The 12771-nt window shown below is 37.9% G+C and overlaps 2 protein-coding genes across 5 annotated transcripts in view; one reads left to right on the forward strand and one right to left on the reverse strand.

The window, feature by feature from the left end:
* The window catches only part of TWF1 (twinfilin actin binding protein 1), a 372084-nt gene that overhangs the window by 71455 nt on the left and 287858 nt on the right, over positions 1–12771 (reverse strand). The window lies entirely within an intron of this gene.
* Positions 1–12771, forward strand: part of TMEM117 (transmembrane protein 117) — a 200885-nt gene that overhangs the window by 27369 nt on the left and 160745 nt on the right. The window lies entirely within an intron of this gene.

Consider the following 12771-nt stretch of genomic DNA (forward strand, 5'->3'; position numbering starts at 1 on the left):
AGAATGGTTGTCTTAGTTTGGTATGAAGGTCCTGGGACTTAAATAGTAGTCAGAGAGTGACTAGATCCATACAAGGTGCTGGCAAGACACTGGAATGAAGACAGTGGCCATGGTAGGTGAGCTGCCTACATCTAGGGCTGGTGCAAGGTTCTGAGGAAGGCCCTGGAGTAAAGATCAAGCCCTGGCTGGCACAAGGCATTAAGAAGAATTTCACAACTAGTAAGTATATGACAGAATTTCAACTCAGATCACGCATTGTCATCAGCAGAGGAGCATCATGATATAATAGAATCAGAGGAAGAGATCTGAGTTTAGTTCCTGCCTCTACTGATATGTGTCCTTGGACAAGTGTACCTGTTCATTACCTACCTAATTTGAGGATAGTGTTGTACAAAGAGCAAAGTGCTATGGAAATGAATAGTGGTTTGACTATAGAATGCAGAATGGATGAATTTTATTGTAGGGAGGAAAATGGTTGGGGCATTGAGGATAGAGAAAGACCCAAAAGATGGAGTTATCTTTACTTGATAGGAGGCTACAGTGGGAGTTCTGGGCACCAAGGAGTACTGGATCCTTAAAATTCAGAAATTTCAAAGGGAGACACCTTAAAAGTAAACCTCAGCTTCTTCAGTTTTATCTAATGTTAACCCGGAGATGTTTTGAAGGTGTATTGAAGTTTGCCTCTTATTTATCTTCCTACCATCTTAGTGACTGAACAATTTGTTGATGGGGAAAGAGGAGCATAGTTGAATGGCATGCTAGAAGATTATACCAAGTCAATAGTTGAGTTGTAACAAGGAGCAACTGATCTCTTGATGCTCAGATAAATACATTTTCAGACACAGATGTTATAGGCAGTTGGCAGCCTATAAGCCTCACTGCCCTAGGAGATGATTTTGTGTGTGTGTGTGTGTATGTGATCACATACACAAACACATACACACATGCTGCAGAGTGATCTCCTTCATATCTGCTCTGCATTATCTGTATTTGAGCACCTTTTTGAACTGTCTAGATAGGCCCCATCTTTAAGGAACATAATAAGATCATGTAGTTTCATTGTTGATCATGATAGAAGTTCTGGTATTCCCAAGGGACAAGGCAAGACTTGATCTACAATTGCTATTGAACCCAGAAAAACTAAAGGTAAAGTATATGGCCCTTCCAGCTGCAAAAGACCTATGACTTCTTGTTGTATACACAATATGTATATATATAAAAGATAAATATATAATGCATACATATGAATTTATGTATACATATATTTAAATGTAATATTTCTTTCTAATGTAGGAATAATATTATTTTGTACCAAAATTTTCCAAGGCTGGTCAAGGCTTGTTATAAATGTTTATGTATATTTGATGACATGAACTCTGAGATAGACAAATCAGTTAATAGTTGGTGAGCTGGGACCAATAAACAAAATAGGTTGAGAAAATTTGTATCCAGACCCCTTTATTGAGATAATTTATTCCCTGCTTATTTTCTTATGTCACTACCTTCTTGAATAGTTATCTATTCTCCTGAATTTGTTCCCTTTATAGGGTGTTTTTTAAAATTCAAAGTTGGATGAGATGGTCTTTGAGTTGCTTCCAGCTCTGTGACTCTGTAACTGGTAAAGTTACTAGAGTTAAGAGGAAGGTGACATCACTTTTGTTTGGGATTGCCAGAGAAAGCTTCATGTAAGGGATAGAATTAGAAATGAATCTTGAAGGATTTCAGTAGTCTGTAGTGCCAATGTGATATTCACAGTGCCTATGGCGGCTATGAATATGATGGCATAATTCTGAATCACAAAATATAACAGACTCTCCACATGGAAGACAATCAAAGCATTTATTCAAACACCTGAAAGCTGAATCCCAACACCAGAAAGCCTAATTCATCATAGCAACAAAGAGATTTATACAAAATAACAATTTAGAGGGCACAACTCTCCCCACGCCTTCCCCTTGCTAGGGCCTTCCCACAAATGACACTCACACCTTGCTGCCTGCTTCTTCTCTCTCCCTTAGCTCTATCTGCTCTAACCAACTTCCTCTAGGCCCAGCTCCACCCTTCATGCTCCACCCATTCAGCAAGATCCTCCCACCACAGACTCATGTAACTCAGGCTTCCATGTTACTCAAGCAGGTCACACGGGCCTATAAATGAATGGGAAAGATTGTCCCATTAAGAAAAACTACATTGACAATACATTTGGCCCCAAGATCTTTCATATTCATTACATAGATTAATGGGAGTTTAAAGGTAAGTGGTGTCAACAGAACTTTACAACAATATAACAGGGATAACACAAAATAAGCACATAAGACAATATCTTAGGGTGGGGTTTGAGCATAAGCATCCTCATCATTTCCCCCTTGAATGAATGGGACCTAGAATCTTGGGGTAAGGGGCAAAGGTATTTTCTTCCATAGCTACTTCTTGCTGAAATTGGATGTCACCTTTGGGTGAATTGACTTATATTAATTGATATATATTATATCAATGACCTCCTGCTCAGTAGAACCCTCAATTACCTCCCTAAACACTGTGTGGCCTTCCTGGTTCTCCTGATTTCTTCTTAGTATGGGGCAAACATTTGCACTGGTAAAAGCCTCCTCATCTGACTTTGTTTCATTTTCCTCCCACATGTCCTCCTCCCAGGTGTCTGGTCCCCAGTCCAGCCCAGCCTGTGCAAGGGTTGCCTGCACTTTCTGCTTGTTAATTTTTTTCTTCTTTTTCTGAGTCAAACCCACAGCAGCCCTCTCTTCTGCTGCCTGACTAGCTTGCTCTTTTAAAAGAAAGTTTGAATGCTGTGGCATAGAAAGATTCCTGTACAAACCAGCCAACTCCCTTTCCTTCTGAACTTTTTCTTTCAGCAACTTGTCTCTGCTTTTACACATAAGGTGATAACTTGTTAGCAAGACTCAGTCTCTCCTACACACCCCTGCCAGTTCTTTTCCCATTTCTATTGGTATTCCCTGTAAACATCCTTCTAAATCTCTGGGTTCTCCCTTCTGTAGTCTCAGTTCCCAGTTTTCAATCTTTATCTCATTCTTTTGCTTGGGAGGAATAAGGTAAATCTTCCTATCCTGTGATATCCATCTCTCTCTCTCTAAAGTCCTTCTGCCTCTAAATAGAGGTCTGATATTTTGCAATTCCATCCTCACTGCCAAATATAATGTGATATTCACAGTGCCTATGGCAGCTATGAATATGCTGGTGTAATTCTGAATCACAAAATATAACAGACTCTTCACATGGAAGACAGAACCAAAACATTTATCCAAACACCAGAAAGCTGAATCCCAACATGAGAAAGTCAAATCCATCATAGCAACAAAGAAACCTATAAAAATAACAATGCAGAGGGCACAGCTATTCCCAAGCCTTCCCCCTGCTAGGGCCTTCTCACAAACAACACTCATAGCTAGCTGCCTACTTCTTTCTCCCCCTCAGCTATAACTGCTCTGACCAGCTTCCTCTGGGCTGTTCTCTACCCTTCCTGCTCCACCCCTTCCCACTCTACCCACTCAGTCTTATGTGACTCAGGCTTTCATGTGATTCAAGGAGGTCGCATGGGCCTATTAATGGATGGGAAAGATCTTCCTATTAAGCAAAAATACATTAACAATACATAGAGAATGAGAAGAATATATATATATAGCAAGCTTAGATTGGAAAAATGCAAGGTTATGTTTCTAGGTTCAGTGAGTAAATCATTTTGGACAGACTGGAAGATTTGTGTAGGAAACTGTTCAGAATTGATCAGAGTCTCCTTTTATCGATTCTCCTTTCCATAATTTCAGTGTGCTTAATATTGTCATCATCAAAGTACTTGAAAAATGGAAGCACAAAATTACATCCACGTCAAGAAATAATATAAGATGATGAAGGAACATTTCACTTCAGTACTTCATAGGTCTGTTATTTAGCTGATTAAGGCATTCCCTCTATCAATACTGATTGCATACTTTACTAGATTGTTTTTGAGAGGTAATTGTGGTTAAAATATTCATCACTCTGAGGCCAACCTGGTGATGAATCTCTCCAAATTTAACAATATTGTGTTAGGTGTTGGGGATGAAAGAATGGAATACGAATAATTTAGCCCTCAAAGAACTTGCAAAATACATTCTTGGCTTCTCATTTTTTTTTTGTTTAAAAAATTCTTTTTATATTATTATGAGCTTGACAAATATCACTTTATTTCCATGGAAAAGTTAAAAAATAATTACTACTAAGTAATTTTTTAAGATGTTTTACTGATACTTTTTGTTTTTATGTCAGTCATTTCTGAATACTAAAGAGGGAGGACTTCTTGTCCCTAATCAATTTTTATTGAACTCCCTGTAGTGTCTGTTTTAGACTTCTCTCCTTATGCATCCCACACCACCTTGCCTTTACCCTCTCAAACCGAGGACTTTCCCTCATAATTGACTGAGAAATCAGAACTCCCATTTTCTACATCTCAAAATCCTTTGACTTCTCTTATTTTCTTCTTTACTTTACTGTAGCTTTTGATGAAAAAGTAGACCCCATCCTTGCCAAGGTCAACATCCACATGTACCTTAATCCTAACCCCTCCAATTTCTTTTAGCAGATTGTCCTCACAATTATCTTCTCTCAGTATCTAATATTAAATCTCTGCTTAGTTATTCGTACTTTCCTTGCTTCCTTTTGCCTCACCTAGGCCTGGACCATTTTTTTTTAAAGTACAGAGACTTTTTAGTTCTTTTTTTCAGTTCTAGTATCCTCTCACCCCCTCTTACCATCACCTCCACCTCAATGAGAAGGAAAGAAAAAAAAACCTACTACATATTAGTTGTAGTCATAAGAAACAAATTTCAATATTAGTATTGCCCCCTCCCCTCTAAAAAAAGCAAAAAAAAAGAGAAAAAATTACACCTCAATATGTATTCAAATCCATCTTTTTTTGTATCAGAAGGTGAATAGTAAATTGTGAACAGAATTTTATCATGAATGTTTTAGAATTGTGGTGGATCATTAAATTGATCAGAGTTACTAAATTTTTCCAAGTTGGTTATGTTTACAGTATTGCTGTTACTGTGTAGATTGTTTTCACTTCATGTTACTTCAGTTGATACAGGTCTCCCCAGGTTTTTCTGGAACCATCATTTCTTACAACACAATAGTATTCAATCAAATTCATAGATCACAACTTGTTGAGACTTTGCTCAATTAATGAGCATGCCCTCAGTTTCTTCTTTCTTTTGCCAACACAAAAAGAGTGGACACAAATATTTTTCTACAAATAGGTCCCTTTCTACTTTATTTGATCTTGTTGGAGTATATATTTGTTGTTCTTTCCATTGATATGATTGTGCTCATTGTTTTCCTGGTTTTTTCAGGTCACTATGAATCAATTCATATGGGTCTTTCTATGCTTCACAATATTAATCCTATTTATTTTTACAATACAGGAATATCTTATTATATTCATGCACCACAATTTGTTTAGCTCATCTCCCATTGATGGACATCTACTTTGTTTCCAATTCTTTGTCGCCATAACAAAGTGCAGCTATAGCTATTTTGTTTTTTTCTTTTTTAACATTTACTTCCTTGGGGTATAGGACTAATAGTGGCAACTTGTTAATTGATTCTCTATCCCACTTATTAAAGCTACTGATATAAACCTCATTTCTTCTTAAGACTTCCAAGTTGCTCCTTCCCCACCATCTATGCCAAGAATCTTGTCTCATACTTTACCAAAATAAATAAATAAATTGACATCTTTGAAGAATTCCTTCTTATTCCCTTCTCCTCGTCTCATATTTTTCTGATATCCACCATTATTTCTTCCTTCACTTTAGTCTCTGGTGACCTTTTTACTTGCCAAGGTCAGTCTTTTATACGTGTACCCTTCTTCCCATCTTCAACAAACTGTCCTTATTGTCATCCTCACATCTACCCTTATCTTCAATATATCCCTATTTAAGAACTTTTACCACCTCTCTAACTCCTGTGTATCTCTTATCCTCAAAAAAAGTCCTCCATCCAGTCAAACTCATTATCCTATATCTTTAATTCTCTTCTCTGCTACACTCATTGTAAAAGTCAGCTGTATACTGTGCCTCCACTTTCTTCTCTTACACAATTCCAAATCCACTTCAGTCTGGTTTCCAACATCATCATTCAATTGAAACTACTTTCTCCAAAGTTACCATTGCATTCTTAATTGTCAAATCTAATAGACTTGTTTCTGTGTTCATCCTTCTTTATCTCTCTGAAGCATTTGACACTGTTATTCACCTCTTACTGAATACTTTTTTCTCTCTGGGTTTCTGTAACGAGATCAACCAGTCAACAAATATTTATTAAGCACTATTTTCCAGGTACTGTAGTAAGTGCAGAGAATACAATAATAAGCAAAAAGAATCCCTGCTCTCAAAGAGCTTACATTCTAATGAGGAATGAGGAAGCTGAAAAGGGTTGTATGGGAGGAAGATGGTATTGGTGTAGGGGTAATGGAGAAATCTTGAGTGTAACCTGGTGAGAAATGGAGAGATGGATGTTCTGGGTGCCTCCCCCCCTTTTTTTTTTGCCTTTTGGAGGGGAGAAGGCAGGACAATCGAGGTTAAGTGACTTGCCCAAGGTCACATGGCTAGTAAGTATTAAGTGGCTGAGGCTATATTTGAACTCAGGTCTTCCTGACTCCAGTGTTCTATTCACTGTACCACTTAGCCGCCCCCCTGGGTGCCCATTTTTAATGGAGGTTCTGGGAAGAGTTATCCACTCAGAGGGAGGTACTGTAGGAGTAGAAGATACTTCAGAGGTATGAATTCAAAGACCAAAAGTAATCTTCCAGATTGAAGTGGTTTGGGGCATGATGGAGAAGTCTGGAGTGCAGCTGGTTTTACCTCTATTTGTTTGACTAGTCCTTATCAGTTTCCTTTATTGGATCTTGACCTTTATCATGTCCTCTAACTGTGAGTAAACCTGAGTTCTGTCTTGGGCCCTCTTCTCCCTCTATACTATTTCTTTTGGTCATCTCATTAGCGCTCATGTGTTCAATTATGATCTCTATGCACATCACTCCTAAAACTATGTATCCAGCCTTAGTCTTTTTATTTTTTTTACTGACCTCCAATCCTGAATCTCCAGCTACCTGTTAGATATTTTAAATTGGATGTCCTGTAGACATTTGAAACAATACATATAAAATATAAATCATTGTATTTCCCTTAAACCCATTTTTTCTTCTGAAATTTAAGGCTCTTCATAACCTACTTCACCCCTAAATTTCCAATTTTCTCACATTTTCCTTTCCTTCCTGAACTCTGTAGTGCTGTGGCACTGTTCTGATTGCTGTTCCTAGAATAGGACACCCCATCTTCTATTTCTGTATTCTTGTGCTGGCTGTTGTTCCCAGTGGCTAGAGTGCTCTTCCTCTTCACCTAAGTCTTTTGATATCCCTAACTTCCCTCAAGGCTCAGCTCAAATACCCCCTTCTTCAGGTGGCTTTCCCAATTCCCAGCCACTTAAGTGAAAGGTTACCTTCCTTCTCTCCCTATCTTTGTGTATATGTATATATGCATATATGTATGTGTATATATGCATATGTGTATGTATATATACACACATTTGTGTGTATATATAATAAATAGGATATCTGTATATATATCCTATTTATTTACATGTAGGCTCCCCAATTAGTATATAAGCTTGTTGAAGGCTGAGACTATTTTTTTTTTTTGGAGGGGAAAAGGCAGGGCAGTTGGGGTTAAGTGCCTTGCCCAAGGTCACACAGTTAATAAGTGTTTGAGGCTGGATTTGAACTCAGGTCCTCCTGACTCCAGGGTCAGTGCGCTATTCACTGTACTTGCCCCAGCTTTTGTGCTTTTGTCTTTTTTTTTTTAATGTCTGACACATAGTAAGCACTTAATAAATTCTTTTTGATTGAATCAATTGAGTAGAGATAATTGCAACAGACTTTCTGTTTAGGAATTCAAAGGCAACAGAGTCCCTATACCTGTGTTTCAGATGTATCACTTTTTGCCCTTAGCTACCTCACACAGACTTCTTTCCTAGATTTCTCTAACCTGTTTACCTCAGTATGAAAACAGCAGAGATTTAGTTCAAAGATGGAATAGTCACAGAATGATTTGTCTACTTGTGTCAAAAAAGCATTTAAATACTTCAACAGTTTATAACTATTCCAGGGCTGTTTACCCTATGTCTCTGTTGATATGCACACACACATACACATATGTACACACAGCTACACGATAGTCTCAGGAGAAGATATTAGCAATTGGAGAGATTAGGAAAGGTTTCATATGTAGAAAGTGGGAACAGCTATTCCAGGTGGAGATAAGGAAGGAGAACATTCTGGGCATGAGGGATAGCAGAGGGATGGAAGATAGACTGTTACCTATGAAGAAGTAGGCCAGTATGGTTGAACCATAGAGTGCATGGAAGGAAGTAATACATAAGAAAAATGTAAAGGTTGGAAGGAGACAGATTGTAAAAGACTTTAAATACTTGAAAGAGGATTTTATACTTAATCCTAGAGGTAATAGGTTTAGCCACTGAATTTATTAAAGAGAGTACAATATGATCAGATATACTTTAGGAAATTAATTTTACAGCATTGGGGAGGATAGATTAAATGGGGTTAGATGACGTAAATTGACCAAATAGGAGGCACTTGCAATAATCCATTGGAGACATAGGGTCAATGAGGGTGTTGACTGTGTGAATACAGAGAAGGGGATGTATTTGAGAGATGTTATATAAGCAAGAGTTGGCAACTGATTTGATATGTAGGCTGAATGAGGAGTCAAAAATGACACAGAAGTTGAAAGCCTAGGTGATTAAAGGGATGGAAATGCCCTTTACAGAAACAGAAAAGTTCAGAAGAGAGGTCTATTTTAGAGAAAGATGATGAGTTGCATTTTGAATCATAGGTGCTCATAAAATATGGTTTGAAATATTCAGTAAGCTATAGGTGATATGGGACTGGATAGATTTGGGAGTCATCTTCATAGAGATGATAATTAAACTCATGGGGCCTGATGAGTTCACCCAGTGAAAGAGAGTGTACATAGAAACAATTAGAATGCCTAAGATAGAGCCTTGGGGTTATACCCACAAGTTTAGAGCATTCCTGTCCTTAAAAACTCTTCTTTTCAAGGTATTGTCATATATGTGTGTGTGTGTACATATATATGTATTATGTAACATCAATATATACACACAAACAATTTTGATAGTGAGACTTCAATAGAATGCTGATTACATTTGTTCCCTTCATTTCTTTACCTATCATTCCTCAGCCCCTTGTAATCTGTCTCTCCAAGGTTTCCAACAATCTATTAGTTGATGGCTATGACTTTTTCTTGGTCCTTATTGCTTTTGCTGCTTTGAACACTCTTTAGTACTCTATTTGTATACTCTTTCTTCCTTAGCTTTTACTGATGCCTCTCCTACCTATGTGACCATTCCTTTGTTATTGCTATTGAATCATCATTATGCATATTCTTTCCCCTAAACATGGGTATACTCCAAAATTTTGTCCTGAATCCTCTTCCTTCCTCTCTATTTGCCTTTCCTCAATGATCTCAGGACCACTTAGGGGTTCAGTAAAAAGAAGGGAATGGGTACATAAGATATTGTGAAGTTAGAATTGACAGGATATGGCAACTTATTGGTCATGTCAAGTGAAGGAGATGCAAATTAATTAAGATTACTCTGAGGTTGCATTTCATGATGAAATTATCACCTGGTGAGAGGGAAGTTAGAAATGAGGGTGGGGTTTGCAAAATAGAAAATGAATTCCTTTTTACACATGCTGACTTTGGGATATTTGTTAGGCAGTTGGAGATTAAGGACTATGACTCAGAACAGATGTAAAAGCTGGAGATATATACACATATACACACTTACATGCATATATATATGTATACATACATGTATACACATATGTATGAGTCATCTGCATAGAGATGATGGTTGAACCTTTAAATGAAATTGCCAAGAGAGAACGTAGAAAGAAAAGAGAATAGTATACCACAGTCCCATAGGTAATGATTCAAAAAGGGAGTGTCAGAGTGATTAAACATAGAGGAGAACCAAGAGTAAACAGTTTCTCTTCCCCCCCCCCACCCAAAGATATAAAAATCAGGAAAGAGGCTTTGATCACCACAACATCTGCTGCAGAAGAATAAAGAAGGAAGAGATCTGAGAAAGTGCCATTAGATTTAGCAATTAAGAAATTATTGGGGATTTCTGGGTCATGTGATCAATAAGAACTCTCAAACTTCTCCAAAACAGAAATTATGCAGTAGAGAGAAAGAAGTTTCATCTTTCTTTTAGGACCAGGATACCAATAACCCAAATAATGATGAATTAATAGCAGAGAAGGCAGATACCCCTTAACCCCTCATGTATATTTGCTCAATACCTCCTTCCCAACCTCTCATCATACTCCTAGAAGCAAGGCTACACAAACTGACCCACTGACTTGCAGCATAAGTTAACTTCATACCCTCTCTAATCACCTTCCTTTTCCCACTTCCATAGAAATCCAAACTCCCAATGGCAGAAATTTGCTCACACAGTAATAGCCATGTGGTAGCATTCTGTGTTGTAACAGGACTGGATCCAAGCAGAAGTACAGAGAGAAAAGGGCAGACTAGTTGTCTGGAATTGTAATAGAGCTCATCTCTATACCCCAAGCTTTGTCTAAGTAGAAGAAAAGAGAAGGACATGGGAATGGGAGCCTGTGTAGCTCACCACAAAACTTGAAGAAAAGAACCTAGCTTCCAGTTTATGCCAGGTTTGTTCCTCTGGAAGTCATTTGGGGAAGAGACCTAGGCTGGTGGACCATGATTTGTCCAGCATAGGAGGAGGCTGAGACATTTAGAGATGCACCTTCCTGGGAAATTGCCATTCAAGAAGAGGGAATCAGAAAGTGAGCAGCAGAGGAAAATGATGGGGAAAAAAGAATGAAATTACCAAAGATCTCAGGTGGAAGAAAACTCAAAACCCCTGAAATTAGGTAGCTAAATCAATAGGAAAGACATTAACAGCAGAAGAAACTGTGACCTCCAGATCTATTAAAATAATTCAGGCATTTATGAAAAAATACTGCCAAACAAAGGGAAATTACTCAACATTTGATGATGCAGAGAATCTTGTGGATTTTGTAGAGAGCATCATTTCCCTAGAACACTGTTCCTAGATGGTTTAAAAGAGAAACAAGAACTGGGAGAGCAGAATTTATGACTTGCACGGCAGAAATAATTAATTTATAGATAACAAAAACTTAAATCTGTGATGGCAAGACTCACTAAAGAAACAAAAGAGTGGATAACTGATTGGGAATGCACGTGCATGGAAGTGTGGGACAATCTGGAAAAAGGAGCAAAAATCAGTAACACTAAAAGAAAGTATGCTCCCCATGTAAGCAAAACACAATGATATCAAAGATAGGATGTGTAGAGACAACAGAAGAAGACAAGTAAAAAAAAAAACCCAAAACCTGAATATCATAAATGCAAGAAATGATACAAGAAAACTGCTTAGAATTTATGAACATAGAAAACAAAGTACCAGTCAAAAGAATCCATAGATCATCTCCAGAAAAAAAAATTGAAGGCTACAAACTCCAAGACACATAGTGGTTAAACTTAATTCCATTGAGAAACAACAAATTTTGCAAGTGACTGGAAAAAGACCTTCAAATATAAAGGAAAGGAAATTTAGATAATACAAGACTCTTCTGTACCCACAAAAAATGTGAGAGGGCAGACAATAATGTATGCCAAAGGGCAATGGACCTCAAAATGCAGTCCAAGGTTACCTACCTTACAAATCTGAGCCTAACTGCAGATGAAAAAGGTTGAAGTTGAATAATAGTTGATTAAAACATTTTTAGAAAGAAAGTCAACCTGAAGAAATGATTTGCTTGTTAGATACCTCAGACTATAGAAATACGAGTCACTAACAAATACATCAACCAAAAACAACAACCAAAAGATAACAGATCATTATGAACCTCTAAGTCAGGGGTGGAGAATCTGTGGCCACAAGACTACATGTGGTCCTCTAGGTTCTCAAGTGTGGCCCTTTGACTGAATCCAAACTTTACAGATCCTTTAATAAAAGGATTTGTTCTGTAAAACTTGGATTCAATCAAGAGTTCATACCAAAGGACCTAGATGGCCACATGTGTCTTCGAGGCCGAAGGTTCCCTACCCCTGCCCTAAATGTCCAGGGGGAGACAAAGGTGAAAGCAAAAGTCAAATAGAAGTGATGATGGAGAAACAAGCCAGAAACAGTATGGACTAAGTTTCACAATACTCTGCCAAAAGATGGATTGGTGATTTTTCTGGGACTAAATTTTAAAATGAGAGAACACATGAAAAGTGAGAGGGGAAGAAGATAGCAGGGAATGGAATATGTGATGTACCCCAATTAAGTCAAAGATTAACAATGAAGGGGAAAAAAACTCCTTGTAGTCTTTTGGAAGAAGAAAGTCAACACAAGAATGAGGGAGGTGGGGGAAGGGCAGGGAAGGGAAAAGAAAAGGGGAAACCGGGGGTGGCTAGGTGGTGCAGTAAGTAAAGTGCTGGCCCTGGAGTCAGAGTTGGGAGGACCTGAGTTTGGTTCCCGCCTCAGACACTAAACAGCCACACAAAAAACTAGCCATGTAACCTGGGGCAAGTTGCTTAACTCCAATTGCCCTCCAAAAGGCAAAAAAAAAAAAAAAAAAAAGAAAAGGGGAAACCTTGTTTCATTAGTGTGAGGGGATAC

This window comes from Petaurus breviceps, unplaced genomic scaffold (genome assembly GCF_028583685.1).
Source record: "Petaurus breviceps papuanus isolate PSGF00001 unplaced genomic scaffold, PetGlider_PUasm1.0 216, whole genome shotgun sequence".
Classification (NCBI taxonomy): Eukaryota; Metazoa; Chordata; class Mammalia; order Diprotodontia; family Petauridae; genus Petaurus; species Petaurus breviceps.